The 7,522-nt window shown below is 50.9% G+C and overlaps 1 pseudogene; it reads right to left on the bottom strand.

Annotated features, from left to right (window-relative positions):
• Window positions 1-4,885: 4,885 nt before the first annotated feature.
• Window positions 4,886-5,908, bottom strand: LOC147984774 (uncharacterized; annotated as a pseudogene).
• Between the last annotated feature and the right edge of the window lie 1,614 nt (window positions 5,909-7,522).

Genomic DNA, 7,522 nt, shown 5'->3' with positions numbered 1-7,522 from the left:
AATGAACAAGGGGGTTTTGCTTGCCTGGCACTTCTGAAGATAGTATAGTTCTTCATCGGTATCATCGATCACATCGTCGGAACGTCATCTACTGAGAGGGGACCATTACCGGCAAACAATGAAGAACACAATCAATGCGATGCAACAATATGATGCATGATCAATACATGGCAATATGCTGTTGATTGAGCTAATGCAACTAGCAACAAGTTAAATGGAGTTGGTTTGAACACTAGGTTCAAATTCAAACTCCATATGTGCTTTCTTAAATGCCATTAATTCAAATTGTCATATACAGTGGCTGTAAGTTGTTCAAACATGCATGAGAATGGTACAGATGGATATATTGAATTTTTCTGATCATTTTTCATATATACAATATTTCTTTTGGAGCTACGGTTGATTTTCTATGAATTTTTGAAGTTTTAAACATTTTCTGGAATTTTCTGAATTATTTTAAATCCAGAAAATGTTTAACTGCGTAAGCGTTGTGCAAGCATGACGTCAGCGAGTCAACTGATGCTGACCAGGTCAAACCTGACGACCGGGTCCCACATGTCATTGGCTCACTGTTAACTTGGAGTTAATCCCGTGTTGACTGGGATTTGACCCGCTGCGGGGCCTGCCTGTCAGCTTCTGTTAGAGAGGGATTAGTGGTGATTAGCGCCTAACTAAGTGACCATGTCAGCCCGCCGGGGTTTGGCCGGCGGCGACCAAAGCGGTGGCGGCGGCAGCGCGTCGGACATGCGCTAAAGGCGACGGGGGCGGCGGCTGAGGGCACCGGGGCGTAGCCCGGGCTTGCTCGAATCTAGGGAGGTAAGTGGGATGCCGCGGGGGCACCGGAGCTCACCGGAGCAGAGCTCGTGGTGGCGGCCGAAGCTCGGGCACTGACGGTTAGGCGCTACGGCGCGTTTCGAGACGAACCGGTGGGTTCTGCGGCTTCCTGAGGAAGCGCTGAGCACGGCTATGTGCTCTGGTGCGACGTGCGGGTGTTGCAACCGCGGTGGCAACATGGCCGGCGGCGGGGAGAGCTCGGCTCCGGTGGTTGATGCGGCTAGGGGGCGAATTAGTCAACAGTGCATGGGGGAAATGGTGCGGCGGCTCACCGTAGTTCTTTTGGTGCTCCTGGCGAGGCAGGGGAGGCACGGGGTCCGGTGAATCGACGGCGGGCATCACCGGCACCCGAGGTCGGAAACGACGGCGTTGGAGATGCAGCAAAGCTTCTGGCGCCGCGTGACTCGATGGAGAGGAAGAAGACGTCGTGGCAGAGCTCGGGGTCATGTCGTAGAGGCATGGGGAAGGCTGTGGGCGCGGTGGTGCACGTCGGCGGTGACGGGGCCGCTCAGGTGCGTGCGAGTGAGAGAGCAGAGGAGGGGAGAGGCCACGGGTGATGGAGAGAAGCGAGGGGATTCCAGGGGGTGCGTGGCGTCGTATGGAATCGTCCAGGGCATCGGCAGAAGCAGGAGGTGGCCAGCGTGCGACGGGCACACGCCCTCTGCCTACTGGCAGAGGTGGAAGAAGACCTCGGCGCCCCTGGTGGGCTGGGCCGATTCTCTCCTGGGCCAGGTTAGCAGGTAAGATTCTGCTCTGTTTTAATTTTTCTGTTCTGTTTTCTTTTATTTATTTATTAACACTGTTTAAATTCAAAAATAGAATTTAAACTCATGCCAAATCTTTCTGAAATATTTTATGCTGCAGAAATGGACCTAGCCACATGCCCATAAATTATTTCAGGAGCATTTGAAGATATATTCTAGGTATATGAATATAAATTCAAATTCAAAATACAATATGATTTAAAATCAGTGCCCAAAATTATTCCTCAAAAATGTTCATTATTTTGGTTTGGATCAAGACCATTGCCAAAAATATCAAACATCAATGAAGAGCATTTTGGGTTCATTGAATGCAATTTTAGGGTTATTTATCCTTCTTTTAATTAAATTTTTGAGGATTTAAAATGTCCTCAGTTCAACTTGTTAGAATTTAGACATGATGCAACACAAGAAGCTAGCACTAGGCATTACCCAAACTAGGGATGTGACACCCGGTGAGCTCAATGATGGGCCGACTCATCCTCGCGCTGCCCAAAGTGTTGCTAATCAATAATTATCATCGGATGCTTGTAAGTTCCTTGAAAATTCTTGATAAAACACTCCTTCAACTCTGCCTTGGTATTGATAGAGTTGCGGGGCAGGTTCTTCAACCATGTGTGAGCCGAACCTTCCAACACCATAGTCAAATACTTGGCACATACTGCATTGCTCACATCCAACATCTCCATGCCCATTTCATAACTCTCGGTCCAAGCCACCGGCTCAAGATCTGCCGTGTCGCTGGGTATTTTGCGAGGACCCTTAAAGTCTTTTGGCATGTGCTCAGTACACATAGACGATACTAGGCACGACACTCCGATGGTCCTGGTGCTAGACTCGGGTCCTACTAATGCTAAAGGGATTACCGGGGGCGGCTGATAAGCCCCCTAGTTTACTATCTCTGCCTCACGATGGGCTCTTGCAGCATCCACAATTGCATGACTATCAGTGCACGAGTTACAGGGTGGTTGTAACTGCTAGTGACTTAGCATGCCGGTTGTAACTACGACTCGGCAATGGGGTCGAGTGTACATGATGCCGAGTGTAAGAACAATTAGCCTATTGAGCAATCGCTGTCTATCGGGGTACAGAAACAAGGGTGTTTGTTTTCCCTTGATTTGTGCATGGAAAGCAAACCACCGGTCCGGCAACCCTCAGCATCCAAGACCAGACCAAGCAAAAGAAATGGCTCTTTTAGAAATCATGGAGCGGATCAAGAAGACCAATTCAAGCCAGAGGAGCAAGACACCACTAAGTAAAAACCTCCCTTGTCGGGCAGGCGAGCCTGGCGAGGTCGAGGTTCCCAAGAAAAGTCTCAAGACTATTCCGGCAGGCTTGCCGGGCACGATGAGGGCGGACTACCCCACCAAGGCTCCACCGCTCCACCTCGCAGCAACACAAGTCACCGATCGGTGCGCTGTCGAGCCCCCAAATGACTAAGTGGCTATTATTTGGCACGTGGCAGCCACTTCCTAAGGGAATCACCTCCAAGTGACACACGTCCAAAGACGTGTCACGCAAGCAGGTGAAAAGGTGGCCGAACGGCCAGGAAAGGCTTGTCGGGCAGCGCGACGACGTGACACTAAGCGGCGCATTTAATGCGCCTTGTCCTGTCTGCAGAGTTAGGTATGATAGCATTGTTTGCTATCTAATCAGTACACAATGCCTGGTTTGCCATTGTGGTGACCCCTTGATCTATAAAAGGAGGGCCGTGGCAACCATACAAAGGATTCAGACCTTTGTTCACTCATACGCACGTAGCCGCTCTCGCCCTGAGGCCACCTTGCCGGGCTAGAGCATTGCATCTCCACTACGGCCCCCTCATCAATCCACCAAAGTAGGAGTAGGGTTTTGCGCCTCGTGGCGGCCCGAACCTGGGTAAAAACTTCCCGTGTGATCTCTGTCGTGTTGCTCTACACCCTCCGCTCTTTGTGCAATGTGCTCTTCCCCCTGCCGAACCACAAGGGGCTGATGGCCCCATAGGTGGCCCTGTTTTCCCATGACATCTTTGGCACGCCAGGTAGGGGGAAGCGCTTGCGCGAACCCGAGAAGTGTACGTAGTGTGTAATCTTTAACGTAGTTTTCTTCATAGATGACTTCATCATCCATGACGTCCAAGAAAAGGCGGGGGATGTAGGGACGGGGGAGAGTGATATCGCTTCCCCGCCTATCATGTCCAGACCCCATCGCTTCTCTTCGCCACAGCAGCAGCGGTGATGGGAACTAGGAATGGTGTCTGCACGACTTCCCCAAACGGTTCAGGCAGCATGGTCGTCATGAAGGCCCCGTTCAGGAAAGAAGCAAGGTGCATGATACAAGGTTTCTCTCTCCGCCACTCTCACTAATCAACAATCGAGCTACACTGGGTCTAGTGTCGTCAATGTCGATGATCCCGCGCAATACTCGGTCCAGCATTTACCCTGCTTAGGGAAATCCTGTGTGGAGCGCCGCTGCGAATCCGTTGATTGACGCCCCGGTAACTATGCTCCGGCAAGGCTATCTGCATTGGCATGACTTCTATGCCGGCTGCCGCCATATTGTTTGAAAAGGTGTAAAGAGGAGAGAGAGAAACCAGTTGTGCCTTGCATCGCGGCCAGTCGTCCATAGAATGTGTATGGTTCCAGCCGGCACTTGCCGGGAGCCGAAAAGCAACACCGCGGCGCTATCCTTCCCGAGACATGCGAACACGACAAGCGGCCGCAGCTGAAGGGAGTGGGAGGAAGCAAGGTCTAAAGCTAATTCCATGCAATCATTGCTTCTTCATAGACTTAGAATTCACACTTGCTTATCCCTTGGGTACTAAAGTGTTCATATGAGGAAATCCTTTGTGTAATGGCACCTTACTAGTTCTTTGTTTGCGCCCTCGTTCTGTTTAGAGTCTACTCGCAGGATTGACGATCGCATAAAAAAACTACCAAGGAAAAACCTGCCGGGACGTATCCTCGCCAAGATGAATGCTAAGGGCCTGACCCTTACGACAATTGCGGTAATAGGATACTGGCATGCAACCAAAACGCGCATAGAGACTAATCATATGAACACCGATGGATAAAATGAAAAGGGATAAACATGCAGTTAAGATTAAGTGGGGACATCAGTTCCACACAAATAAAAGAAGTTCGGTGTCTAAACACAGGACATGCATCATGTTTTGTTACAGGACAACAGATGGCAAGAATAACTCAAGGTCGGGCCTGGTGACCTCGTGAACCAGTAGGGACGGCGAGGACCTTGTCGGCATAAGGGGCGGCCTTCTCCTCGGCAGCAGAAACGTCTGCGCCCTCTGGTAACTACCTGAAGCCATCGACAAGGTTGAAATCCAGATGGTGGTAGGCGATGTTGCTTAGGACCATGAGGAGGGCATTGCACGTGAGCTTTCGGGATTTAGTCGAAAAGCGATCGACTCTTCCCTCTTCATGTGCCATCAGCTTCTCAATGAACTCGTTGAAGAAAAGCCCTAGCTTGACGCTAGGGACCTCATGCCTGCTGGCCGAGAAGACTAGCCCTTCCAAGCCCATCGATGCAGTTTGGGCGGTGAGACGCCTGGCGATGTCGACCAAACTCTTGATCCAAAGGTTGACCTGCTCGGTGTGGTTAACCAACTTGTCCTCTGCATCCTTCCGAGGGAGCCTCGTGGTATCAGGTCCCTCACCAACTGCTTCTTGCAAACTCCGCTGCACTTGTCCGAGCTTTCCAGAGTGCCAATCCTGGCCTTCAAATATTCGATGGTGCCATTGGCGGTCTCAAGGCCTTGGCTCTTGGAGGAGAGCTGCGATTGCACGTCTTCAGAAGGACCTCTCCTTTCCGCGCCTCCTCCTTGAGGGTAGCGACCTCCTTGGCGCTCCCAGCAAGCTCTTCAGTCAGTTTGGCCACCTATTTGTCGAGATCAGTCTTGGTAGTGGATGCAGCGACAAGGTCATCGGCAAGCTTCTTCAGTTGGATGGCAGAGTTAGTGTGAGGGCGTCCAAGGATGCCTTGTGTTTGTCCTCTATCTCCTTGGTGCGCTGCTGTACAAGGGCTTCCAATTCATCGTCCTTGGCATGGAGGGTGGCTTCAAGATCCTCTTCCCGGGCAGAGATATCATTCTCCTTAGCGTCCAAGTGCGCCTTGCGCTCCGCCAAGCGAGCCTCTTGGGCGATGACATCTTCCCTAGCCATGGAGATCATCTCCTACTGCCACATAAGGGCCTGAAACTGCTTGCCATGCCAGTCGCGGAACTCACTACCCTTGTCCCTCAGCTTCTGGTCCACCTTGTTGGCGGACTTGCGCTACTCCTTGAGCACCTGCCATTTCTGGCTATGCTAGCCCTGCATCTCCTTAATGCCTGCTGCCATGAACTCTAGGAAAGACAAGTCCATGGCGATGGAGAGAGAATTGTCTGCCTCTTTAGCCCATTGGTGCAGCGATGCCAAGATGCATTGGATTTCTCTATCGAGTTCCGTGCTTGTCGCCGCCTATGAACTTGGGGCTCCTAGCCCGGGCTATGCAAGCACCAGCGTCAACTGACTCAAAGATAGCGGCGAGGATCCCTCCACGGTACTAAATGATGGAAGGGGTACATGGTTTGGAGGGGGATTTTCTCTTCAATCGTCACCCCCGATCCTGGCACGCTACCGGGGGCTTGTTTCATCTTCATCAGGAGCTCCTGAACACCCCCGGCAGCATGCTCCTGCTCCTCCGCAACAACAAACTTGGTGGCTTCCTCCACGGCATCTTTCCCTGTGCTTTCCACCTCTTCCAGCAAAGCAGGCTCTTCGGTCTGAGGGGCTGCAAGCAAAGACCACAAGCAATGACGAGGAAGCATAAGTATTAGAGAGCCAGGCACATGGAGCAAGATGGTGAAAGCAGCAAAATGAAAAAGAGCAAATGAATTACTCGGAGATGCCTGCCGAGGAGGAGCTTTAGTTTCCCCGGCAACGTCAATTACGGGGCCAAGATCACCATACCCTCCCTCGGTAACCACGGCATCGCCCTGGGCGGACCCTTCCGTGGAAACACCTATCGGGGATCCCTCAACTTGTTCAGCGGGAGGGGTGGGCCCCTCATGGAGGGGCTCGCCCTGAGTAATCTCCCCTCCTCCTCCGACTGAGGTGGATGGGAGCTCTCCTACATCACCCCTTGCGGGAGGGGCCAATCATGTGCTTTCCAGCCAGGGCTGAGCTAGGGGCTTGGTGGCGGGTCATTCGTGCTGGTCCCCGCCAGGTACCCTTCCACAGTCTTCGGCGGCTCCACGCGCCTAAGTGATACGTCTCCAATGTATCTATAATTTATCAAGTATTCATGCTGTTATATTATCATTCTTGGATGTTTTACAATCATTTTATAACAACTTTATATCATGTTTTGGGACTAGCCTATTGACCCAGTACCCAGTGTCAGTTGCTGTTTTTTGCTTGTTTTTTACATCACAAGAAATCAGTATCAATCGGAGTCCAAACACCACGATACTTTTTGTGGGTTTTTTATGGACCAGAAGACTGCTACCTCTTGAGCTTGCGTTGGATTTCCCCGAAGAGTAAGGGATGATGCAGCAGAGTAGCGTAAGTATTTCCCTCAGTTTTTGAGAACCAAGGTATCAATCCAGTAGGAGGCCACGCTCAAGTCCCTCGTACCTGCACAAAACGATAGCTACTCGCAACCAACGCGATTAGGGGTTGTCAATCCCTTCACGGCCACTTACGAGAGTGAGATCTGATAGATATAATATTTTTGGTATTCTTGGTATAGAGATGCAAAGTGAAAAGTAAAAGGAAAAGTAAAAAAGCAAAACAAGATTAAAGTGATGGAGATTGATATGATGAGAATAGACCCGGGGGCCATAGGTTTCACTAGTGGCTTCTCTCAAGAGCATAAGTATTCTACAGTGGGTGAACAAATTACTGTTGAGAAATTGACAGAATTGAGCATAGTTATGAGAATATGTAGGC

Source organism: Triticum urartu, chromosome 2A, assembly GCF_056163025.1.
Source record: "Triticum urartu cultivar PI428250 chromosome 2A, HENAU_Tu73, whole genome shotgun sequence".
In the NCBI taxonomy this organism is placed as follows: domain Eukaryota; kingdom Viridiplantae; phylum Streptophyta; class Magnoliopsida; order Poales; family Poaceae; genus Triticum; species Triticum urartu.
Note: the sequence above shows the minus strand (reverse complement) of the source record. Positions and strands in the feature narration are given on the sequence as shown.